We start from the raw sequence: 25,669 nt of genomic DNA, 5'->3' as shown, positions 1-25,669 counted from the left end.
ATTTCTGCTCTAATCTTTATTATTTCTCTCTTTTTTCCTACTGGTCTGGGCTTTGTTTGTTCTTTTTCCAGCTCCTTTAGGTGTTAAGTTAGGCTGTGTATTTGAGACCTTTTTTCCTTCTTTAGGAAGGCCTGAATTGCATTATACTTCGCTCTTATGACCACCTTCATTGTGTCCCAGAGGTTTTGTTCTGTCGTGTTTTCATTTTCGTTGGTTTCCATGTACTTTTTTTTTTTTAATTTTTTTTTCAACGTTTATTTGTTTTTGGGACAGAGAGAGACAGAGCATGAACAGGGGAGGGGCAGAGAGAGAGGGAGACACAGAATCAGAAACAGGCTCCAGGCTCTGAGCCATCAGCCCAGAGCCTGACGCGGGGCTCGAACTCACGGACCGCGAGATCGTGACCTGGCTGAAGTCGGACGCTTAACCGACTGTGCCACCCAGGCACCCCTTCCATGTACTTTTTAATTTCCTCTTTAATTTCTCGGTTAACCCATTCATTCTTTAGTAGGACGTTCTTTAATCTCCAAGTATTCATGGTCTTTCCAGTTTTTTTTCTTGTGGTTGATTTCGAGTTTCATAGCATTGTGGTCTGAAAATGTGCATGATATGATCTTGATACTTTTGTACTTGTTGAGAGCTTATTTGTGACCTACTATCTGATCTCTTCTGGAGAATGTTCCATGTGCACTTGAGAAGAATGTGTATTCTGCTGCTTTAGGATGAAATGTTCTGAATATATCTGTTCAGTCCATCTGGTCCAGTGTGTCATTCAAAGCCATTGTTTCCTTGTTGATTTTCTGCTTAGATGATATGTCCATTGTTGTAAGTGGGGTGTTGAAGTCCTCTACTATTGTATTATTATCAATGAGTTTCTTTATGTTTGTGGCTAATTGATTTATATATTTGGGTCCTATCACATTGGGGGCATTAATATTTATAATTCTTAGATCTTCTTGGTGGATAGACCCCTTAATTACAATATAATCCCCTTATTCATCTCTTGTTGCAGTCTTTGTTTTAAAATCTAGTTTGTCTGATATAAGTATGGCTACTCAGCTTTCTTTTGATGACCATTAGAATAATAGATAGTTCTCCATACCATTACTTTCAATCTGCCGGTTTCTTTAGGTCTAAAATGAGTGTCTTTTTTTTTTTTTAATTGTTTTTTTTAATGTTTATTTATTTTTGAGACAGAGAGACAGAGCATGAACAGGGGAGGGGCAGACAGAGAGGGAGACACAGAATCTGAAACAGGCTCCAGGCTCTGAGCTGTCAGCACAGAGCCCAACGCGGGGCTCGAACTCACGGACCGTGAGATCATGACCTGAGCCGAAGTCGGACGCTTAACCGACCAAGCCACCCAGGCGCCCCAAAATGAGTGTCTTATAAGCAGCATATAGATGGGTCTTGTTTTCACAATGGGTCATTGTGATACCTATGACTTTTGATCAGAGTGTTTATTCCATTCATGTTTAGAGTGAGTACTGAAAGATATGAATTTAGTGCCATTGTGTTGCCTGTTGAGTTGGTGTTTCTGGCAGTGTTCTCTGGTCCTTTCTAGTCTTTGTTGCTTTGTTTTTTGTTTTGTTTTGTTTTGTCTTTTCTCCACTCAAGGGTTCCCCTTAGAATTTATTGCAGAGCTGGTTTAGTGGTCATGAACTCCCTTTAGTTTTTGTCTGGGAAACTCTTTATCCCTCCTTCTATCCTGAATGACAGCCTTGCTGGATAAAGGATTCTTGGCTGCACTTTTTCCAGTTCAACACATTGAATATATCCTGCCATTCCTTTCTGGCCTGCCAGTTTTCTGTGGATAGGTCTGCTATGAACCTTGATCTGCTTCCCTTAGAGGTTAAGGACTTTTCTCCTGTGCAGCTTTCATTTTTTCCTTGTCTGTGTATTTTGTGAATTTGACTATAATATGCCTTGGTGATGGTTGGTTTTGTGGAATCTAATAGGAGTTCTCTGTGCTTGAATTTTGATGTCTCCGTCCTTCCCCAGATTAGGAAAGTTTTCTGCTATAATTTGCTCACATAAACTTTCTGCCCCCTTTTCTCTCTTTTTGTCTTCTGGAACTTCTATAATTTGGATGTTATTCCTTTTTAATAAGTGACTGAGTTCTCTAAGTCTTGTATTATGATCTTTTGCCTTTGTTTCCCTCTTTTTTCTGCTTCATTATTTTCCATAATTTTATCTCCTAAATCACTGATTTTATGCTCTACTTCATCCATCCTTGCTGTCGTGATTGCATCTTGGTTATAGCATTTTGAATTTCGTCCTGACTAGATTTTATTTCTTTTCTCTCTGCAGAAAGGGATTCTATGCTTTTTCAACCCCAGTTAGTATTTTTATTATCGTGGTTTTAAATTCTAGTTCAGACATCTTGCTCATATCTGTGTTGATTAAGTCCCTGGCTGTCATTTCTTCCTGTTCTTTCTTTGGGGTGAATTCCTTCATATTGTCATTTTGTTAATTATTTTTTTACATTTTATTTATTTTTGAGAGAGAGAGAGACAGAACACAAGTGGAGGCAGGGCAGAGAGAGAGGGAGACACAGAATCCAAAGTAGGCTCCAGGCTCTGAGCTGTCAGCACAGAGCCCAATGCGGGGGCTCAAACCCACAGACTGAGATCATGACCTGAGCCGAAGTCGGATGCCCAGCCAACTGAGCCACCCAGGTGTCCCTTGTCATTTTGAAGAAAGAAAAAAATATTAATAAAATAAATTAAAAAAATTAAAAACAAAACAAAAAATTGAATAAAGGAAGCTAGATCTTAGGTGTGTTTTGAAAGAAGCTTATTGAAAGAAGCTCAATAGGATAGAGGAAAAAGGGAAAGAGAAGAAAAAAAGTTAAGTAAATTTTTAAAATTAAAAAAATTTAAGAAAATAGAATAAAATGAAGTAAAGAAAATGAAATAGAATAAAAAATTTGAAAAATAAAAAATAATGTAAGAAAAACAAAAAAATATATAAAAATGTATCTTTCTGTATCCAAGAATGAGGAAGAAAAAAAGAAAGGGGGGAAAAAAGAAAAAGGAAAAAAATAATTTAAGCAAAAACAAGCAAAGAAAACGAATAAACGAGCCAGCAAACAGAATGAAACTTGAATGACGTTACATCCAGTTTCCCCTAGGACTGAAACTATGAAGGGTTCTGTAGTCCATACTCTTAAGTGGGTGAAGTGACTTTGGTGGTCTTCTAGGGGATGTGTTTGGAGGGCGCAGTTGGGTGGGGCGTGGGGGGGTGGGGGGTGGTGTAATGGCCCCATTTTCCACTAGGTGGCGCTGCTTAGCTTACTGGGGTGGATCAATGAGATGCACATGCGGCCCCGGGGGGGGGGGGGGGGAGAGGTGGAAATGACTTCACCCAACTCCCTAGTCTCCAGCACAGGAACTTGGTTCATTCACCACCCCATGATCAAGCACCCTACCTTTGTCTCAGGCCTCCGTTCACTTCCTGCCTCTACCCTGTCAGTGTCCAAGCTCTGCCTGCTAGGTGGCACCTCCCTCCAGAGTTTTATCTTAGATGGGGTTGTGTTTGAAAACCCCCACAGACCCCTGTGGCTTGGACCCGTGCCAGCCCTCTGGGGGAGGGTCTTACAGATCAATGGCAGGTGCCAGCTTGCCCCAGAAAATGTTCATGCAATCACATAGCAGCAGAGGTTCAGAGATTAAGTCAAATCATAACACACAGCTGGCACCAGTTGTCACTGCACTCTGGTGTCTTTGTCCCAATACCAACAAATGCGGCTGCTCTCCAGGGTCCTCTGGGACCTTTGCCTGTGATGAGGCCAGGCTGATGGCTTCTACCAAATGCACTACAAGTAGGGGAACCATTTCTCCCTGTGTGGCACACAGATCCCTCAGACCCCACTGCCTGCTCCTGGCGATTTGTCCTATTCCTTGCCAGAGCACTGCCAGGCACTGAAATCTGGAACTTCAGACTCTGTGCTCCACTGTTTATAGAATGCTGGTGGCATCGAAACCCTCTCCTTTCTTCTCCTCAATGGTTTTGGGGAACATATTTCTTGTTCAGTCCCCTCTGAGTGTTTTCACTCTTTCTGTCTCTTTCTCTCCAGCTGCTTTCAGGGGAGTGCTTTTCTTGCACAATCCCCAGTGCGCCACACTCTCCCCTTTCTCTTTCTCTGTCTTCCCTCTGCAAAAACAGTTTCCTACCCTCCACGGTTTTTCTTTCCCCCATTTCACCTCTCTGCACCGCAGACGGCCACATTCTGTGCCTCAGGTTATGCAGATTGTTGTGTTAATCCTAAAATCAGTTTCCTAGGTGTTCAAAATGGCTTGGTGCTGATCTAGCTGCATTTCAGGGACAAGACAAGCTCAGGGCCTCCATCCTGCTCCACCATCTTAACCCAATCCTGATGGGGTCCTTTTGTTTCTGGTTTCTTGGGCCTTTTCTTTAAAGACCAAAGGGTGTTCCTTTGGATGAGGGAGGATCACACAGCACTTGGGGACAAAGATACAGCCAAGTGACCTGGCGCTGGAGGCCACGATGGAGAAGATCCCCACAGCCAGAGTGGCCTTGCCCTGGGCGCCGTGGCGACTTGGGAGGAGGGCCACCCAGACACTGCTGGACACCAGCATACTGAAGGTGAGGAACTTGACTTCACTGAAGGTGTCAGACAGGTTTCTTAACCCAGAAAGCAACAGCAGGGGTCCCAGGATCAAGAAGCCTAGGTAACAGGGCAGAAGGTGGACACAGTAGGAGGCGGCATCAGAGCCCTCATTACACTGGATGGTGATGTGGCCGAGTGAAGACTGAGGGTCCTTGTCCAGGAAGGGGGGAGACATCCCCAGGCCGACCCCAAGAGAACCCCTTGGACGAGGAGCAGAGGAGTGAGCTGTGCAAGGACCCGCTCACCTCTGGACCTTGCTTGTTGACCATGACTACAGTGATGGTCTTGACTGAGATGGGGGACAGGGCCACCGTGAACCCAGCGGCAGATGTGGTCTGTCGGATGGATGAGGCAGGTGGCAGCAGTGGGGCAGCCGAAGAAGAGCAAGGGGCAGAGGAAGCAGAGCATGGGGGAGACAGGAGGGCATTGCTGAGGGTCCGCTTGTTGGCTTTGACCAGGGGGGTTTCAATGCCTCACAAACACCACCAGGGTCAGAACGGAGAGGGCAGTTAAGGACAGTGTGAGACATGCTAGAGTCAGGCCAGGAAAGTCTCCGTTTTGGGAAGGCATGGTCCCCTTTCTTATTTGGATAATGACCCTCGGGCAGAGCCTTCACTGTTTGTGTCTGGAAGGAACAAAAAGATTGTCACTCTCTCCAAGACGGGGCATTGCACATTTGATACGATGCGGATAGCCAGCCCTCTCACCCCCACCACCCAGGTTTGATGGTTTTTCTCTTTTGTAGACTGCTCTTTTTATTCTTTTTTAGAGAGAGAGAAAGAGAAAGCGCAAGTGGGAGTCTGCTTAAGATTCTCTCTCTGTCTAGGGGCGCCTGGGTGGATCATTTCGTTAAGCTCAGGTCATGATCTCACGGTCCGTGAGTTCGAGCCCTGCGTGGGGCTCTGTGCTGACTAGCTCAGAGCCTGGAGTCTGCTTCGGATTCTGTGTCTCCCCCTTCTCTGCCCCTACCCCACTCATGCTCTGTCTCTCTCTGTTTCTCAATCATAAATAAACGTTAAAAAAATTTTTAAAAATAAATAAACATTAAACAATTTTTAAAAAGATTCTGTCTCCCTCTGCCCCTCCCCGACTTGGACGCATGCTGCCCTCTCTCTCAAATAATGCTTTTTAATATTTTATTTTTATGGATTATTTTTTAAATTTATAATAAAATTGACATTTCTTTGCATCAAGAAGGATGCAGGGTACAACAGTTAGGGAGGAGTGAAAGAAAATATGGATACCAGGGAGAGCATGTAATAAAACCTCTTGAATGCTTGGATACCAATGTAATAGATCCCCTAGATTTCCGAGTACCCTTTGTCTTTTCTCTTTTGTTCAAAGGGTGTCATTTGCAGCAGGACATGCTGTGGTGGTTAAATATCTCATCTCTGAGTTAAAATTCAAATCCCACTAATAATCCTTCTGAGAAAGCTGCTCAATTGGAACGTGCTTCCGTTTCTATGACAACCACCCACACCACTGTGCCTTCGTCCCACGTTTTACCATGCTGGATGGACATACTTTAAAATCAACAATGTATCTCCATTCTTGGTTGGCTTGCCCCATTTATCTGGCACTGAACACAGCTAGGTTAAATAGGAAGAGAGAATATCCTTCCATAGCATTTGTTGAAATACGTTACGTCACTGAATAATTCAGAAGGCCAGACAGTTGTTTCTGGTGTCTACTTGTACATCTTTCTTTTTAAAAGCTGTGTTTAAATCCAACCCGAAGCATTGAAACACCATAGGTACAGACCTCTATCTTTTGTTTTTATTTTTAATTTTTTATTTTTTTAATGTTTATTTTTGAGAGAGACAGAGAGACAGAGACAAGTGGGGGAGGGGAAGAGAGAGAGGGAGACACAGAATCCGAAGCAGGCTCCAAGCTCTGAGCTGTCAGCACAGAGCCCCATGCGGGGCTTGAACCCATGAACTGTGAGATCATGACCTGAGCTGAAGTCGGATGCTTAACCGACCGAGCCACCCAGGCGCCCCTTTATTTTTTCATTTTTATTTTCAACATTTTTTTAACTTTATTTTTGAGAGAGAGAGAGAGAGCGTGTGAGCACATGTGCACAAGCAGGGGAGAGGCAGAGAGAGAGAGGGACAGAAGATCCAAAGCAGACTCTGCACTGAGAGCAGCAAGCCCTATGCGGGGCTTGAACTCATGAACTGCGAGATCATGACCTGAGCCAAAGTTGGACTCTCAACCAGCTGAGCCACCCAGATGCCCCAGACGGACCTCTGACTGACAGTCAGTCACACATAAAAGAATGGAAAGTCCAATAAGGCTTTCTTCTGAGAATACTCCGTGCACGATTTCTATTCTCCTCTCCTGGCTGGTACAGGGGGCTGGGACTCACGGCTTCTGAAATCCCCAGGCAAGAATGAAGGCACAATTCCTCGCTACCACAGATTCCTCAAAATGAGAATTTCTTAGAAAAATTCGAGGAGAATCAGAGTTCCTTCTTAAGTGGATGCTACTATTGTGGTTGTTTTTGTTATGGTAGCGATGTATAAATAATGTCTCTGAGACAAGATTTGACTGTCATCCGAGAATCTGAAAGGTTGGTTTGGTACATGATGACCACAGGGTATGAGACCTTAATACAATTTCTGATATTTTACTGTGTGATAAGAAAACTGCCAATGATAACAGGAAATTGAAGAAGACGAGGAGAAGGATGAAGAAGAGGAGGAGGGTAAGAGTCAAGACAATAATACCACGTTAGGACTTAGTCTGTTTTCACCCTTCACATCTATTCCTCAGTCCTTCCCCCAACTTACAAGGAGAAGACTATGGTTTTCTTTATTTTGTAGTTTAGGATAAGGAGGCTCAAAAAGAATTTGACTTTGTATAAATAAGTAAGTCCATGATGCTTGTAATAGGGATGTAATTAAGCATAATGATGGGGGTTTCAGGACTACTCACCTGAGGAATTTTGTAAAGCCCCAGATGTCTTGCCATGGGACTAGAAAGAGCTGAACTTGTTCCAACCACTGCAGCCAGAGGGGGGCTGCCCCAACACCTGTAGTTAGGAGTGCAGCCCTTTTAACCTGAGTGCAGATTCACTACCTTTTGAAGGGCCAGGGACACCTGGAGTCCCAAAGGGAGACACCCAAGGGTGAGGTTGGGAAGCAGATTGGCATGTCTGTTGATCTCCTCAATGGCCAGCGCAAAGCATCCAGCCCCTTCAAAGGTTGTCTCCAGAAATCTGAACAGGAACATCAAGAACTAGTCAGGAATCCATTAGAATAATAAATTCAGTATAGTTGCAGGATGCAAAATCAATATACAAAAATCAGTTATTTCTATATGCTAATACTGAACTATCAAAAAGAGAAGTTAAGAAAACCATCCTATTTACAATAGCATCAAAAAGAATAATATATCTAGGAATAAATTTCACCAAGGAGATGAAAGGCCTGTATGCTGAAAACTATAAGACACTGATATAAGACATTGAAGACAGGGACCCCTGGCCAGCTCAGTCAGTGGAGCATGTGACTCTTGATCTTGGGGTTGTAAGTTCAAACCCCACGTTGGATGTAGAGATTGCTTAAAAATAAAATCTTAAAAAAAAAAAGATACAATTTTATTCTTGGGAATTTCTAGCGCTTTCTGTGTCTTTCAATAGTATTGTTAATACCTTGGTTCTCAATGATGATATAACCTTTTGTCTTTTTATTTTTATTTTTATTTTTTACTCCATAGATTTTTTCTTAAACTTTTATGCTTACTTGGAATCTAATTATGGTTTCCTTTTCACCTTATTGGTCTGATGAGTCTTGGACTAGCATCCATTATATATTTGTGTATTACCCATAAAGATAAATAGCATAGTTGGGAGAACTGACCCTCCACTCTCTTTTGTTCTGATAGCTAAATAAGTGGTCATCTAGCTGTCCAGTGGCCATTTAGCCTTTTGTAAAACTTGCTATTATTCACCTGTGGTTTTTAGTACCCTCTACTTCTCTCTTACCTATAAAAATTCACGGAATATCAGAGTGGATAAATCCACACATACAGTGTACTTACTACAACATTCACACACCGTCCATTGTCCACTCCTGTTTGATTGTACAGTTCTACTCACAGCACAACTTTGCTATCATTGTGCTGTGAGTGGGACACAACATAACAAAGGTTGCAAGTAACCTTCGTTCATTTTAGGAACTGTCTGAAAGGTCCATCTCTTTGACAGAAATCATTATACAACAGTTTAGAGGTCAAGAGTCTTTGAACTCCTTACCTCAGATGACTGACTTTGTCATCACTTTGTCTCTTCATTCCAAAATCATTGTATCATGCATGATTCCTACTCAATCCTTAGGAAAACTCTGCATTGAAAGTTCCACTTAAACCACCTTCAAATCACAAAAGAAAAGGTCCCAACTTGCCCCCTTCACGCAGAGGCTAGGAGACATCATTGAGGAAGTGCTCTGTCATGCTGGGATTGGAGGGAGCTTGGCTTTATCTCATGGACGGGTCATCTTGCTGATATCTGGGGATGCTATTTGACAGATGTGAGGAGGGTGAACATACATGCAGGTAGGTTGGAGCAGGATTAGTAAACGAGAGAGAGAACGGGAAAATAAAAGCATGCTCCTGCTTAATCAGCAAGCATTCAGAGACAGAGTGTGATTGGTCTTCTTCCATTATGTCCAAAATGTCATTTAGAACAACTCTATTTGGTGGAATCAGAACACTAACAAAAGAGTAAAGTAGTGTTTACTGGTCCTATTCCTTTAGGATCATAGGAGATTATTCATGATATTTTAGGGCAGCTTTTCAAAACCCAATAGACATTTTAATTAATTTATTTATTTATATTTATTATTTTAGAGAGAGAGAGTGTGAGTGAGGGTGAACGGCAGAGGGAGAGAGAGAGAATCTTAAGCAGTCTCCGTGCTCAGCATGGAGCCCAACACGGGGCTCGATCCCATGACCCTGGGATCATGACCTGAACCAAAATCAAAAGTGGAACGCTCAACTGATTGAGCCACCCAGGTGTCCCTGGACATTTTTAAATTCAATAAAGGCAGTCCAGAGGCTGAGTTGAGTTTCTGATAGCCTCAGATATCTAGAGAAAGAATTGGAATCCAGGTCCCAGACAAGGAGGGAGCTGGAGTCACCTTTTTTGGTCCCCAGGAGCCAGGGAAACCAGAAGAGGACAGACCTTTGCAGTCACTTCCTCAGTCCCCCAAATTAGTGACGAGGCCTCAGGCTGTCAGAATCTCAGGTACAGACTTTTTCAAAGATGATTATCATTGCCTTTTGTGATATTTACGAGTAATTTCGCAACACTGAGAAAATGTTTATTATTCATTGTGACATAGAGATCATGAACTGTTAGTACTGTAAAGCTCATTTGTTGGATGATTATATAAATTTGTATTTCTCGGGCACCTGGGTGGCTCAGTCAGTTAAGCGTCTGTCTCTTGATTTTGGCTCAGGTCATAATCTCAAGGTTTGTAAGTCGAAGCCCTGCATCAGGCTTTGTGCTGACAGCACAGAGCCTGCTTGGGATTCTCTTCTTTCTTTCTGCCCTTCCCCTGCTCATGCACTCTCTCTCAAAATAAATAAATAAATTTTAAAAATTGTTTTGTATTTCTCAGAGGAGTATACTCTTGTAGACACAACACAAAGTCACATTGTCCCAATTACTCAGCAAGAACATCTTTAAAAAAAAATTTTTTTTAACGTTTATTTATTTTTGAGAGAGACAGAGACAGAGACAGAGTGCAAACAGGAGGGGCAGAGAGAGGGGAAGACACAGAATCTGAATAGGCTCCAGGCTCTGAGCTGTCAGCACAGAGCCCAACGCGGGGCTCAAATCCACAAAGCGTGAGATCATGACCTGAGCCAAAGTCAGACGCTTAACCAACTGAGCCACCCAGGCACCCCAGGGCAAGAATGTCTTTGAGGAAGACAATGATATGACAAAACCGAGCAAGGAAATGGGGTGTTTCCATGGGTAGAGGACTGCTCTGAGGACCAGGCACAGGGACAGGCACTACACACATTATGTCATTTCTCCTTAATCTTTATAAACAATATTGTATGATCTCATATGAGAGTGAACCAAACAGAAACAAGCAATGAGACTGTTTCGCCCAGTGTCACATCACTGGAGGGTGGGGGTGTTGAGGAAAGCATTTCTCATGACTCTGATGCATCACAAAGGGTTTCAGAGGGCTAAGGGCTTGTTACAGGGGCTGGCTCAGTGGGAGGAGGGTCCCACTCTTGAGCTCAGGGTCATGAGTTCGAGCCCCATGTTGGGTATAGAGATTACTTAAATAAAACTTAAAAAAAAAAAAAAAAAGGTTTATCACAGGCCTAGCACAGGAATTACCATGGAGGATCCTTAAAACTGACTTTACAAATGAGGTGTGCCCACTCTAAAATCCCCTTCTGCCCACCTCTGTGAAGTCCCACAATCCCCCGGGTCACCTTCTCTCTGGAATCTCATACATTGATTTTTCAAAATCTTCCCATGTTGATGCATTGTCAACAATTGTCTGTAGGGCAGAGCATGACAGCACTTTCCAGCATTAAGGCTATGAGCTCATTTAGTCTTTAAAACTTAATGTGTATTAACTTGTTTACCTTATCCCATCCCAGTGAGGAAGATGTTATCGTTACCCATAGTTTGTGAATGAAAAATCACAGGCAGGGGCGCCTAGGTGGCTCAGTCGGTTAAGCGTCCGACTTCAGCTCAGGTCACGATCTCGCAGTCCGTGAGTTCGAGCCCCGCGTCGGGCTCTGGGCTGATGGCTCAGAGCCTGGAGCCTGCTTCCGATTCTGTGTCTCCCTCTCTCTCTGCCCCTCCCCCATTCATGCTGTGTCTCTCTCTGTCTCAAAAATAAATAAACGTTAAAAAAAATTTTTTTTTAAATAAAAAAAATTAAAAAAGAAAAAAAAGAAAAGAAAAATCACAGGCATTGTCCTTGCTAATTGCTAGAGCCACTATATCAACAAGTCAGATGTGGGATTTGAACGCAGTCTACAGACAAAGCCTGTGTTCCTGACCAATGTGCTACCGCCTGACCCCTAACAGGTAAGCCTTGGTCCCTTACACAGACCCTAGCATGTAGACAGTCACCAAAAAAGTGTTGAGTGAATATATAAGCACAGATTGGCCCCAATCCCAGTAGACAATTTCGGATGACAGTCGGCAGATGTGATTTCCCCTTGCAAACACAGGCAGGCTCCTCCGTTCCCCTTCATCATAGTGTGTGGGGTGCACCTCTAGAGAACCCAAACTACTCCTAGCTCGTAGGACTCTTCCACGGTTCGAATACATGTTTGCCACAATCTCAGTTCATCCACCATGGTGTGCTCACTTCCAGAACACTAGGTGCATGTTACTCAGAGCGGCATCACTGACCTATGAGGTGTTGGATGCACATTTAAAAAAAAAATTTTTTTTTTAATTTATACCCAAATGAGTTAGCATATAGTGCAACAATGATTTCAGGAGTAGATTCCTTAGTGTCCCTTAACCATTTAGCCCATCCCCCCTCCCACAACCCCTCCAGCAACCCTCTGTTTGTTCTCCATATTTAGGAGTCTCTTATGTTTTGTCCCCCTCCTGGTTTTTATATTATTTTTATATTATTTATGTTCATCTCTTTTGTCTCTTAAAGTCCTCATATGAGTGAAGTCATAGGATATTTGCCTTTCTCTGATTAATTTCACTTAGCTTAATACCCTCATGTTCCATCCACATAGTTGCAAATGGCAAGATTTCACTCTTTTTGATTGCCAAGTAATACTCCATTGTATATATATACACCACATCTTCTTTATCCATTCATCCGTCGATGAACATTTGGGCTCTTTCCATACTTTGGCTGTTGTCGATAGTGCTGCTATAAACATGGGGGTGCATGTGTCCCTTCGAAACAGCACACCTGTATCCCTTGGATAAGTACCTAGTAGTGCAATTGCTGGGTTGTAGGACAGTTCTATTTTTAGCTTTTTGAGGAACCTCCATACTGTTTTCCAGAGTGGCTGCACCAGTTTGCATTCCCACTAACAATGCAAAAGAGATCCTCTTTGTCCGCATCCTTGCCAACATCTGTTTTGCGTGAGTTGTTAATGTTAGCCATTCTGACAGGTGTGAGGTGGTATCTCACTGTGGTTTTGATTTGTATTTCCCTGATGATGAGTGATGTTGAACATTTTTTCATGTGTCTGTTAGCCATCTGGATGTCTTCTTTGGAGAAGTGTCTATTCATGTCTTTTGCCAATTTCTTCACTGGATTATTTGTTTTTTGGGTGTTGAGTTTGATAAGTTCTTTATAGATTTTTGGATATTGACCCTTTATCTGATATGTTGTTTGCAAATATCTTCTCCCATTCTGTCGGTTGCCTTTTAGTTTTGTTGTTTCCTTCGCTGTGCAGAAGCTTTTTATTTTAATGAGGTCCCAGTAGTTCATTTTTGCTTTTGTCTCCCTTGCCTCCGAAGACGTGTTGAGTAAGAAGTTGCTGCAGCCTGGATGCACATTTTAATGTGTGGGAAGCACACTCTTGCAATTATTTTGGAAAAGTGATCCTTAATTAGTACCGTCTATATGGATGTCATCAAATTTGCATTTTCCAAATTTAGGTAGGAGGCAGAGTCATGAGTAAGACGTAGCAGACAATCATGGAAGTTGACCAGGAGTCGTGTTTCGTAAGAGGGCATGGGAAATGTTGGTGCAGGCATGCCTAGCCCCCTGTCATCTCGTCCCCTTCTCCTGTGCCCCTCTTCCCGATTCACTTAGCAGAGTTCTGCAAGGTGGTCTCCAGGTAGAGTGAATGAGGGAATAGTTTTTGATGAGCGTAAGGTCAAAGATGGCCACCATAACAATATCAGCAGGCCTGTCAAAGTGAAGCCCGAGAGCCCCTTGCTCAGGTGGGCTGAAGGCAGGCGCAGAGCCCACAAGACAACACAGCAGAGCCTCAAGGGGCATCCTCCAGGAGCTGCCCCTCATCCCACAGAGCAGGTGAGGCATCCTTTCTCAAGGAGGCTGGTGCTCCCTTCAGCCTTGAGGAAGCTTCTGAAAGCAAAACTGGAGTGGCTGCTGTGAAGAGTCACACTTGTGTGTGACTTGTGAAGAGTCACACCACACAGTGTGTCTTTCTCTTGGGTCCTTGCTGTAGTCATCGGCTTTGAAGAACCAGATGACTGATGCTCCTGTTTGTTTATTTTGAGAGAGAGAGAAAGAGCTCAAGCAGGGAAGGCGCGGGGGCGGGGGGGGGATATCCCAAGCAGGCTCTGTGCTGCTACTGCACAGCCCAATGCAGGGTCGATCTCACAAACCATAGATCATGATCTGAGCCAAACTGAAGACTTTAGACGCTTAACTGACTGAGCCCCCCTGACGCTCTCCTAGAGGTTTTAATTAAGGGTGGAGTGTCTGTTCCCATAGCCATGAGCTTTGAGTGAAGCATAAAACCCCAAGAAAATGGCTGAACTTAGGGCATCTATGTATTTGGGAGAGCCCCGAAACCCCAAGGACATTAAAACGTGCTGCAGGCCTGTGACCTCCACCTTCTTCCTGGGTAGACCCAAGAAGAAAATAGAAACAGAGATGGCAGCTGCTTACCAGATTAACACACAAGAGGTTATGCCAGTATATTTAAAAGAGAAAAGGCACGAATGGTTAAGGGGATTGGCTAAATTAGAGTATATTGCAAAATGTAGAACTGTGAACCCATTGAAAAGTTTTGTGGAACAGAAGTTTATATATGTGAAGCAGGGCTGTGAGCCTCCTCGCTGCTCAGATTCTGACAGGGTAACTTCAGAAGAGAGCTGCCATGTCCATTGTGGGATGTTTAGCAGTACCCCTGGCCTCCACCCACTAGAGGCTGTAGAATAGAACCCCTCCTCAAACTGTGTCAAGCAAAAATATCTTCATATGTTGCCTTGTGGCCCCTGAGGTTTAGAACCACTGGTGTATCTATACATCTGTATATCCACTTTGGCTCCTGAGCGCCAACCACAAGCCAGGAGTCAGTCTAGGACTAGTAATGTGATGTAATGTGCTAGTAATGCATCACACACATGAAAATGGCAATGGTGAATAAGAAGTCGGTTATTCAACGATGCGCAACAAGATGCAAACTGCCCATTATTCCTGCCATCAGGAAAACAGTACCGCAAATACCATCTATGCTTGTTCATTCTCTCCAGAATCCATTTCATCCCTCTGGATGAAAAGGGTGCTATTGTTGAATCTCTCCTTTGGGGAGCCTGGGGAAATGGGCCATCTCTTTCAAGTTCCAGAGAGAGGATCTCATGCTTCCTGAATACTCAGTTGTCTGCTTGCATGTTCTAGTAACATCTGAGGATGACACTGAATGATGGGTTTCCTGGGCTATGAGCGCAGTTCCTCTCCCCGTGCTTTGCCCCACAGACAGTGGGTTGGAAGAAGGGGTGTCATGCCTCCTTTGCCACCTGCTGACTGGCCCTGCACTCCCCAGAGCTGCTGCTGTTGCAGTTTTAACCACTTTCTCCAATAACTGTGGCTCCTTCCCTGGGGCTGCCTTCGTGGGAGCAGCTGGGAAGTCACCCTGATTGCTCCAGCAGGGCTAGGCTTGGGTGAAGCCCAGGTCTGTGCCTGGCATTTCGTTTCTGTAGGAGGGAGTCCAACTGGAGGAACTGAACCATCAGTGATTAAGGGACCCAAAGCTCTTAAATGGTTACAATCACTTTTGCTTCTGCTAAGTCATTACACTTAGAGGAAAGGTAATTTATTGTCAGATAGAATTGTGGTAAATGGGTAAGTGTGACTTCCCACTAGTTAGCCTTATTAATGTGGTCTGGGTTTACCATTGGGAAGAGTGATAACTGCTTATTTTATTTAAATGTTTATTTATTTATTTTTGAGAAAGAGCGAGAGAGCGAGTAGGGGAGGAGCAGAGAGAGAGGGAGACAGAATCCCAAGAAAGTTTTGTGCTATCAGTGCACAGCCGGATGTGGGGCTTGAACTCACGAACCGTGAGATCATGACCTGACCTGACACCAGGAGTTGGAGGCTTAACCAACTGAGCCACCCAGATAACTGGTTATTTTAGAAAAGTGGGGGTAATGTAAGTTATCAAGATAAATATTGAAAATAATTGATTTTTTTTAAAAAGCTTATTTATTTTGAGAGAGACAGTGGGGGAGGGTCAGAGAGAGAGACGGAGAGAGAATCCCAAGCAGGCTCCTCACTGTCAGCGCAGAGCCCCATGTGGGGCTCGGTCTCACAAACTGTAAGATCCTGACCCGAGCTGAACTCAAGAGTCCGACACTTAACCAACACCTGAGCCACCGATACTTGAGCCACCCAGGCGCCCTGAAAATAACTGATATTCTATATAGATGGCCACTGTTAACAACTTGGTCTGTTTCTTCTCAGTTCTGTTTTCCTGAGCAAGTTTATATTGAAGGATGTTCGTGTAGGCCAAAAGGTGGAGCCTGGCTGGGCTGCCATGATTTCTCCTGACTTCCGGGGATCTGACCAAGGATTAATAGCCTTCCCAGGGAAACCTTTGGGACAGCCTATCTCAGCCTTTATTTCTTCAAAATTTTCCTATTCAGGGTGAGGAACAGAATCTTTTTTAAATGACCATATATTTGGTTAGGTTACAAAGAATGCATCAGTATGTCCAAAAATTGAAATTACAAGTGTCATTTATGCTCACAATGCAAGAAATGAAGAGATTTAAAGGAGAACATGAAAACCTAAATAAAGGATGCTTACAACAGGAAATTATAAAACATTTCCATTAAACAACTCTAGGGTAAAAAGGAAAACATGAATGAAAATTATGAAGTTTGTACAATTTCAAAACAAAGTTAAAAATGAACATCAAAATTATAGGGGCACCTGGGTGGCTTAATCAGTTGAGGATCCAATTCTTTTTTTCTTAAAATTTTTTTTTTCAACGTTTATTTATTTTTGCGACAGAGAGAGACAGAGCATGAACGGGGGAGGGGCAGAGAGAGAGGGAGACACAGAATCGGAAACAGGCTCCAGGCTCTGTGCCATCAGCCCAGAGCCCGATGCGGGGCTCGAACTCACGGACCACGAGATCGTGACCTGGCTGAAGTCGGACGCTTAACCGACTGCGCCACCCAGGCGCCCCGAGGATCCAATTCTTGATTTCCGCTCAGGTCATGGTGTCAGGGTCATGGGATTGAGACCCTCATCAGACTCCCAGTACAGAGACTGCTTGAGATATTCTCTCTCTCTAAAAAACAAAAACCCACATTATCTAAATTGCATGAAATTCTTTCAAACCATCTTATGTGATGACATAATGGATAAACTATCAGAGTATTCTTAAATTACAGTGTGTTATATGAATGTTGTACTCTACTTCTATTTGCTTATTTACTGTAAGGGTCGTTTATTTTACTGTGATCTCCATGACTTTGGAGACCACCTCTATTTTGTTATGATTCTATCATTTTACATCCACTTGGCAAAATACTTGGTACGTAATAGAAACTAAAATATTGGATAAATAAAAGAATAAGTGAAATGAAATAGACAAAAATGGCTTAAGATAAAGCTCTGGAATATCATTGTGACTTTGTGTCAGAAATCTCTGGTTTGAACCTTGGCTCCCAAATTTTCACTTGTCAAGAAACAGTGTTAATGTCTTCGAGCCTCAGTTCTTTCTGTATGCCTAAACTAGCAGTATTCATTTATCCATGCATTCATTCCTGAATTCAGTTAGCAGCCTCTTGGCCAGTGGATGCCCACCCCACAGTGAATTCCGTAGGGAAAGCACCTTCCCAGACAGCAGGTGCTAGCTTCCAGGTGTCAGCAGAGGTACCGCCAGCACCACCAGGTACTGACGAAATCTCCCAGTTCAAGAAGCAGCTTGCTCCAGGGGAAAAAAACCCGAAGGGGTGCAAAGAGCAGGGGTTTTGGAGTCAGCAAGACCCGGGTTCAAAAACACGCTCTGATCTTTACTAGCTGTGTGACCTTGGGTGAGTTAACCTGACCTCCCTGTGCCTCCGTTTATGCACGTGGAGACCAGAGAGCTCAGTAGAAACAACAGTAGGGTTAAAAGGATTAAATACAACTTTAAGTGGAAATGACACTTGTGACCTGGGGCAGCAATGTGCCAGCTGCTAGCAGTGGTGGTAGTGAAAGTCCTAATACCCGTTAGCTGCTGTTCTGATGATCACCACCACCTTGTCACACAACTGGGAATGCAGAAACTAGTGCCTTACACATTTATTCTTAGTACCTAGTCCCAGAGGGCACCACCACAAACCCAGGGTTTCCCCCACACGTGGTGCGATGTAGTGCTGTGTAGTAAGAAACAGGTATTGGTTCTTCGCCCCTTCCCGGCCTGGAGCTCCCCAACCCTAGGAATTTCCTAAGTGCTGAGAGGGAAGGCTCTCTTTTGTTATGTTAATGAACAGGAAATCGAGGGAAACTCCTTTGGTGGGGCTGGTTGCCAGGGGAACCAAGCCAGCGGGCGAGGGTTAGAACTTTTAATCCCACCCCCTGACCTCGGTGCCAGGGAGAGGGGCTGGAAATTGAGTTCCATCACCATTGGCCAATGGTTTCATCCAGGGTGCCTTTGCGGTGTAGCCTCTTCCGAAAAAGGACGCGGTTCAGAGCGCTTCCGGGTCGGTGAACGCGTGGAGGTGCTGGAAGAGTGGAAGCTTCACCCTGTGCACCTCTTCCAGGGCCGTTTCTGGGTTACGTCCTTTTGTAACGCTGGTGACTGGTAAGTAAGACGCCTCTCCCAGGTCTGTGATCCGCCCTTGGCATATTAAGCCCTCGGAGGAGGGTCCCCAGAAACTCTGACCTACAGACCTGGAACTGGGGTCCGGGGGGGGGGGGGGGTGGGCGCCGTCCTGGGGGCTGAGCCGTCGCCAGCGAGATAGGGTCAGAATTAGGGTGGATCGTAGCACAGGCCAGTGGGGTCATTGTTCGACGGCGGGGAGAGTCCACACTGCGACTGCAGTCAGGATTGTACACACACGCCTATAAAAACGCAAAAACAGAGTCTCCACAAAATTAGTCACCGTGGTGTCACGCACACAAACATACGCTTGCACAAACGGTGGTTTCTGTGCACACACCCATTCGGTTTCTGTGGTTCCCTATACATACACACACACACACACACACACACACACACACACACACACACACACACTCATCCAGAGTCAGACGGTAATTTAAGGTTCTGTAGGCTCACCTCCGCCGTGGTGCCAAAGCAGCCAGAGACGACACACCTGCGGGCACGCGCATACACACTCAACCCCGGTGTTTCCCCCTCACACACGCAAAACACAATCACAAACACAGGGCCTCAGAAGATACAATGGCACAAAATGGGCCTCACGGACTCAGACGTACCGTCACACCCCGGGACTCACGCCCAGGTACCAGGGGCGGGTCCACACCGCACACCTCTCAGAATCCGGAGGACGAGGCGGTCACCGCCACTGCGCGCGCGGCCGCCCGACGCTCCTCTCCGCGCGCCGCCGCGTCCCCACGCGTCGCAGGGGCTCCCGGGAAATGTAGGCTGCGGGCCAGAGAGGCGCAGCGCAAGGGACTCTGGGGAACCTTCGTTCTACGTTGGCGCGAACGAGATTCTACTTCTGGCCTGAGCACCGTCCCTGGGCCCCTCTCCCCGGTCTTTTCGACTCCGGGCCGGACAGATCTCGATACGCACAGACCGGGAGGTCTGCCCCACGTTGTGGGCCTGGCCCCGCTGCGCCCCGGAGGCTCCTGGGGGCTGCGGACTGAGTTCGCAGTGCGCACGCGCAACCGCGGGGGAGCCCGGCTCCCAGTACCGCCGAGCGCCGCAGTGCAAGCCCATGCGCGGGAATCTGCGGGTGTGCTAGCTGGTGAGGGAGGCCAACTGCGGAGGCTGGGTTTGGTTCCCTGGCTCGCAGAAAGCCCCTCGCGCCTCAGGGCATCCACATGATTTAACAGGAGAACCGTGGCCCCGGGAGCTCCAGGTACACTCTGTACGTGCGCGCGGCTCTACTGCTGCGTGGGTTGTGCGGGGGAGGGGCTCGGCCTGGCGCGCGCTTCGGTGCAGGGGTTGCGGGGGCGTGCTTGCGTAAGTGTCTGTTGCATGTGAGGGGGCGGGCCTCAGGCTCAGCGTGTGGGGAGTCCCCTCGCCCCCGCCCGAGGAGAGTGAGCGCGTGCACGCCGCGTGGCTTTGTTTAGGGGCGGGGCCCGGCGCGCTCGGGGCGGTCCGGGGGCGGGGCGGTGGCCTGCTACGTGTTGTGCGTGTGAGGGGGCGGGGCCGGCGGTTGCGCCTGGGGTCTCCGAGGGGAGTGCGCAGGCGCGGAGAGGCACTGGGGGCGCGGGGTGCCGCGCAGTTGTCGCAGTGGTCTCCGCCGGGACCCGATCCGGGAGGACTGAGTTGAATGTGAGCGTGTGTCTGTAAGACTGTGGGGTTGTGTGTCTGCGTGCGGTCGTGAGGGGGCGCGGGGGGCGCGGGCCGGGGGTTGCGCGGGTCATGACTCAGTGTGGATTCCTGACGAGGCCTCGCGGGGTCCTGAGGGGTCGTGGGCCTGGGGCGGCGCAGGGTCGTGACGCAATGTGGGTTCTGGCGGGGCTGCGCGGGTCGTGAGGGGACGCGGGGTCCTGAGGTGGGGTGAGGCTGCGGGTCCGGAGCGGCGCGGGGTCGGTCGCGGGCCCGGGGCAGCGCGCGCCAGTGGCAGCGCTGAGGGGAGCACCGGGTCTAGGACGTGAGGAGGTCGGCGTTCTGCGTCTTGTGTGTATGTGTGTGTGTGAGAGAGAGAAAGAGAGAGAGAGAGAGAGACCGACCGTGGGCAGGTGGGCGCGCGTCCGAGGACCGCCGTGCGCGGTGGTCGTTTGTAAGACAGGAAAGATGTTTGGACGGCCGGGAGTGGGTATGTGGGTGCGTGGGTGCTGCTCCGAGGCCTCGTGCTGGTGGGGCGCGTTTGTGTGCGCCCCAGACCGACGGGGTCGTTTCTCGCCGACGGCTGTGCGACTTGGGCGGGTGAGAGTGCGTGTGCTGTCGTCTCCCCCTTCCCTGTGCAGGCGTCCCTGTGGGAGGGTTCCCCGCGGTCACGCAGGGGAGACACCCCGCCCGCGGCTTGGCGCCGCTTAAGTGAGCGCCGTGTCGTGGCAGAGGTAGGGGTGCGGTGGTGAACGCTGCCGTTTGCATTTCCGAGCTTGGGGGTGCGCGGTCGGCCTTTCCCAGCTGAGGGGCGCTGCCCCCCGTAGCCGAGCCTGTGAGCCTGCCTTCCTGTGTATTTGAAGTGGGGGGCAGAGCCCTGCTGGCCTCTGGGACCGGTCTCCTCTGCAGCAGCCCTGGGGCTCCAGGTTCCATCGCTCACTAGTCGTGCGACCCCTGGAGAGGTCACTCCGCTGCCCCTCAGTTTCATCTCTAAAACACGGACGGTTCATAATGCCGGGCTTGGGGTGAGCCTGGAGTAGAAGGGTGCCTGGCCCAAGTAAGCCGCAGTGGGCGATAAATTACTTAATGATTAGCGTAGTCACCCCAGGGGTCTCACACCCGGAAAAAATCCGAGGGAGGAAAATCCGAAGTTGAGCCTCGGAGTAGAGGTTTCAGGCCCACCTAGAAAGTAACCTTGAAGGCCAGGTTGGAGCTTAGGTCCGGAGTTTTCATAGTCGGGTCTTGGGAGGGCAGCAGCAGGGTGTGTGAGGGGAGACCAGGGGCTCAGGGTCTTCCAGGATGGACGTGTCCCTGGGGAGCTTGTGGGGTGAATAACCTGGGTCGGAGGTGGCAGAGCCTGAGGGGAAGGATTTGCTGATAACACAGGGGTCTGGAGATTTTTTTCCGTGTCTGCCCAGGCGTCTTCCTTCTTTGAGTTGTGGATTCTTCGGGCCAGATAATTTGTGTGTGTGGGGGGGGGGGGGGGGGGCGCCCCGGCCCCCCTGCCCTACCTTCTGTAGGATGTTTAGCATTATCTCTGGCCTCTACCCATCAGATGGCCGTAGCAGAGCCCCCCCCCCTTCCCCCACGTGTGAAAGCAAAAACCTTTCCCTACGTTGCGGGGTGTCCCCTGGAGGGCAGGATCGTCAGGGCTGTGATGAAGGCACACCATGGACTCCCTCAAGGTGTGCAGATAGGAAAGAGGGCGAGGGGCTGGAGGAAAGAAGACATAAGGATGATGTTCTCTACCCGAGAAGAGAATGTGTCTGCGGCCTGCCCGAGTCACTCACTCCGTAGTCCAGCGGCTGCCATGGGTCAGGCGCTGTGCTAGTTAACGGACAAGACAGGTTACTCTCCATCTGGGACTAGCATTCAGGAGGAAGACGGTTCAATTTATGACAAGCAGTGGCAAGCGTTTTGTCGGGTAAAGCAGGGTGATGGGATTAGGGACTAAGCACAGGATCAATACCCAGGCTTCCCGTGGGCATCTCATTCGGTTCCAAAGCCAGTAGTGGCCACCATCAGTGACTTGGTGGTATCCTTTGGTTGGGGAATCCAAGAGTTTGGCTTTGAGGTCATCATAGGCTTTTCTTCTTCAACACCGAGGTGTGGGTTTCTACCGGAGAGGTCAGACCTTCAGCCCCACCCCAAGGCTCATAGAGACTGGGGTAACGGTTCTAAACTATGGCTTCCCATTAGCATCTCCTTTAAAAAGAAATGCCCAGGGGGCAACTGGGTGGCTCAGTTGGTTGAACCGCCTGACTTCGGCTCAGTTGGTTGAACTGCCTGACTTCAGCTCAGGTCATGATCTCACAGTTCGTGGGTTCGAGCCCTGCATCAGGTTCTGTGCTGACAGCTCAGAGCCTGGAGCCTGCTTCCATTCTGTGTCTCCCTCTCTCTCTGCTCCTCCCCTGCTTGCACTCTGTCTCTCTGACAAATAAATAAACATTAAAAAAAATTTTTTTTTAATAAAAAGAAGTGCCCAGATTTGGTTCTGAGAGATTCTGATTTAATTAGTCTGCCGTTGGGCACAGCCATCAATATTTATTAAAAAGCTCCTGAGACATTTTAATGTGCAAACAAGGTTGAGAGCTGTAGCTCCGAGAGCTTACTTGGGTAATAAGGTAAGTTAATTTGGTAGAGGAAGAGGAGGAGACATGAGTGACAAGTGCTTTCAATATTTTATCCAAGACAGTCTTGACAGCTGTGCTTTCCTGCATTAGGGACGTTCCTAGCCCCGGCCTACAAGTGAGGAAATCTGTTCCTGTACGAAGCCCATATTTTCTGGTACAGTTAGACTAGGGTCCTTAAGGAAAGTATCTTGTTATCTTGGCCTCTGGGACTGGCAGGATCAGAGTAGGGGTGATCGTCAAATATTTGATAGCTGGTACAGCAAAAGCTGACTTTGAAGGGAAGCAATGAGGTTGCTCATTAAGTGCCTGGTTCTCAGGTACATTAGGACCTGCCCCCAGTTCAGTGCTCAGCACAGCCCCCCAGGATCACAGAGATGTTGGGGCTGAGAGGAAGAACCCTAGTTGTCTGCTCCTGAGGAGAGGCATGGCCGCTGCCCAGTACGTCTTTGAAACTTGTTCCCATCCTGGTTTTTGCCAACCTCACTTTAGGATCAAGTAGTTAGCTTTGTATTGGGGCGCCTGGGTGGCCCAGTTGGTTGTCTGACTCAGGTCATGGTCTCATGATTCATGGTTTTCAAGCCCCACATCAGGCTCTGTGCTGTCAGCTCAGAGCCTGGAACCTGCTTCTGATTCTGTATCTCCATCTCTCTCTGCTCCTCTGCTCCTCTGCTGCTTGCACTTTGGGTCTCACAAAAAAGGAATAAATGTTAAAAAAAAAAGTTAGCTTGGTATTAAATTTAAATTGCCAAGCCCTTTCCACACTACGTTGGAGTCTCAGAAGACAGGCTAGGTGTACTGTTCTCCCCTGCGGTAGTGTGGGATTTACACGATTTTATTTGTGTTGCTTTGAAGAGGTAGTTATATGTGCATGAAACATGATGCCAAAGTGCAGATGGGGTGGGAGGATGGTGAATTTTTGAGTTTTCTTTTCCCATGCCTAGTAACTTAAGTCCTCTCTTCAGAGACGGTCACTGCTGCCAATGTCATGATTATTTTTCTAGAACATGTCTGCCTTTTCAAACATATATATTATGTTTTCAATATTTCATTTTCTCTAAGTGGTTTTTCTGTTCCTTTTTCACTGTCATTACATCACATCATGGAGATCATTTCACGCAATTCGTGTACAGCAGATTTCTCCACCTTGGCACAGTTGACGTTCTCTGCTTTGGGGTGCTATCTTGTGCAATGTAGGGTGTTGAACAGCATCTTGGCCTCTGCCCACTAGATGCCAGGAGCACTACCACCACCACCCCATCTGTGACAACCACAAATGTCCCCAAACATTGCAAGTGTCCCCTGGGTGCAAAATTGTCCTCAACGAAGAAGCACTGATGTGGTGTTACTTTGTTCCTTTTAAGATCTACCTGGTGTCACATCATGTTCACGTAACACTCACTTAGCCATTTCCCTGTTGATGGGCAATTTGGTTGTCTCCAATCTCTTGGTAACTTACATTTGTTCAGCACTGGCACTGTTTTAAGTGTGTTACGTGCTTTCACTCATTTAGTCTTCAGAACAGTTCTGTGGCGTCAGTTACTTGCGTCATTTGCCAGCGGAGGAAGCAGAGGCCCAGAGAGTACACTAGGGAAGGGTAGCAGAGTTAGAAGTTGAACCCAGACAGCCTCCAGGCACAGGTCCTTCACCGCAGGACCATACTGCCTCTTCCTATAAGTCTTGCCACACTGGATGCTCTTATGTGTCGTTTTATCCACATGCAAGGACTTCCAAAGACGAATACCAGAAATGAGGTTTACTATGTTGAGGGGGTGTGTGCCTTCAGCTTTCAAAGATGTTGCCAAATTATCTTCCTTTGAGGTGGTGGCAGTTTCTCTCCAGTCAGCACTCTGTGAGAATTCTACCCACAGCCTTTTCAGTGGATCTCAGGCTTCTTTGGTCTTTGGGATGCTTGGTGTAAACTGAGATAAAAGTGAGAAGAGAAGGAAGGGAAGAAATTACCATGTGCCTGTGGCTGAAAATAACTCTTGAAAAGGTAGCTCATGTAAACTTCTAACAGCTAATGGTGAGGTAGGTTTTCTTTACTCCAGTAATCGGCAGAGGCAAACTTTGAATCTGGAATAATCTAATACCAAAGTGCTGTTCTTTCTTCTCCAGCAGGGCTGGGCTCCTCAGAGAAAATGGTTTTGTGAACAAGGATTGTGCTTTTCTAGATTGGGTTGCATGGCTGAGTTCAGGCAGCTATGAGAAACCACAGGATGGACATGATGCCACTTCCTGCAGTAATCGGTTGTACTTGAGGAATTGGAAGGGAAAAAAAGCCAAGGGATGTACTGATCTGGTAAATAGTTTAAAGTATGATTACATTAATACAGGCTCAGGTTTATTATGACGTAGGATGCCAAAGTCATGTGGATGTTTCAAAACGAAATAGAACCAACCAGCAGTAGTTTTCTATAATGAGGAAACTGCCTTGGGGTGTGTCCCACAGAACTAGGCATTACCTCTATGCTTTGGGAATGATAATTAAAAGTAGGAGAACTCCCAGGCAAAGAATTGAGCTTTATTTTCAGGCTGTGTGGCTTCGGAGTGATGGGGCTGGCTCACACCAGTTCACAGACCTGTTCTGTACACCTTTCCCCAGCTGTAAGCTCAGTGACATCAGTTTGGTAGCTTACGGTGGGGCCCTAATGGGAGTGTTTACACCATGGAAATTGGCAAGGGCCACAAATCACTTAACACACCCCTGCCCTGGAGTCTAATGCAGAGAGAATTCAGGCATCTAAGACTTTTGGTAGGCCCCCTTGTCTGAGGCTGAAAATTTCAGGCTTCTTCTCTTCATGGCTTGGTCTTTCTGATGACCACGCCCTGTCCAGGAGCCCACCCAGAGTCACCTCATTGAAACAAGAAACAGTCCCAGTGTTCTTATCACTCAAGCATTTACAAGGGTTTTCGGAGTTCCGTGGTACCAAGGAGGAAGGCAGAGACCAGTGTGTGCCTTTTTAGTTCTCTCACACTTAGTGCATTAGCAATGAGAGCTGCGGAGAAA

General features: G+C 46.9%; 1 protein-coding gene and 2 long non-coding RNA genes across 10 annotated transcripts in view; 1 reads left to right on the top strand and 2 right to left on the bottom strand.

Annotated features, from left to right (window-relative positions):
• Nucleotides 1-25,669, top strand: part of ZNF667 (zinc finger protein 667) — a 59,814-nt gene that overhangs the window by 15,119 nt on the left and 19,026 nt on the right. Inside the window, exon 1 of one of the 5 annotated variants that reach the window (XM_040465356.1) lies at nt 18,271-18,367. The exons of 1 other annotated variant lie outside the window; for it this stretch is intronic. The gene's annotated coding sequence lies outside the window, so the exon portion shown is untranslated. Of the gene's footprint in view, nt 1-18,270; nt 18,368-19,455; nt 19,623-19,946; nt 20,033-25,669 lie in introns of those variants that run through there. 3 more of the 5 variants (XM_040465357.1, XM_040465355.1, XM_040465354.1) reach the window with 3 other exon arrangements.
• Nucleotides 13,121-16,543, bottom strand: LOC121023502 (uncharacterized). The gene is made up of 2 exons (XR_005787437.1): nt 16,504-16,543; nt 13,121-13,823 (listed from the first exon to the last, which is right to left on the bottom strand). It is a non-coding gene; the product is annotated as an uncharacterized LOC121023502 (long non-coding RNA).
• On the bottom strand, nt 16,819-19,125 carry LOC121023488 (uncharacterized). Of its 4 annotated transcripts, none has more exons than XR_005787416.1 (3): nt 19,006-19,123; nt 18,457-18,627; nt 16,819-16,863 (listed from the first exon to the last, which is right to left on the bottom strand). It is a non-coding gene; the product is annotated as an uncharacterized LOC121023488 (long non-coding RNA). The 4 variants fall into 4 exon arrangements; XR_005787413.1 differs by having other exon boundaries at nt 16,822-16,863; nt 18,147-18,627; nt 19,006-19,125; XR_005787415.1 differs by having other exon boundaries at nt 16,847-16,867; nt 18,188-18,627; nt 19,006-19,125.

This window comes from Herpailurus yagouaroundi, unplaced genomic scaffold (assembly GCF_014898765.1).
Source record: "Herpailurus yagouaroundi ecotype Mexico unplaced genomic scaffold, PumYag 557, whole genome shotgun sequence".
NCBI classification, from domain to species: Eukaryota; Metazoa; Chordata; class Mammalia; order Carnivora; family Felidae; genus Herpailurus; species Herpailurus yagouaroundi.
This window is presented reverse-complemented; position numbering and strand designations above follow the sequence as displayed.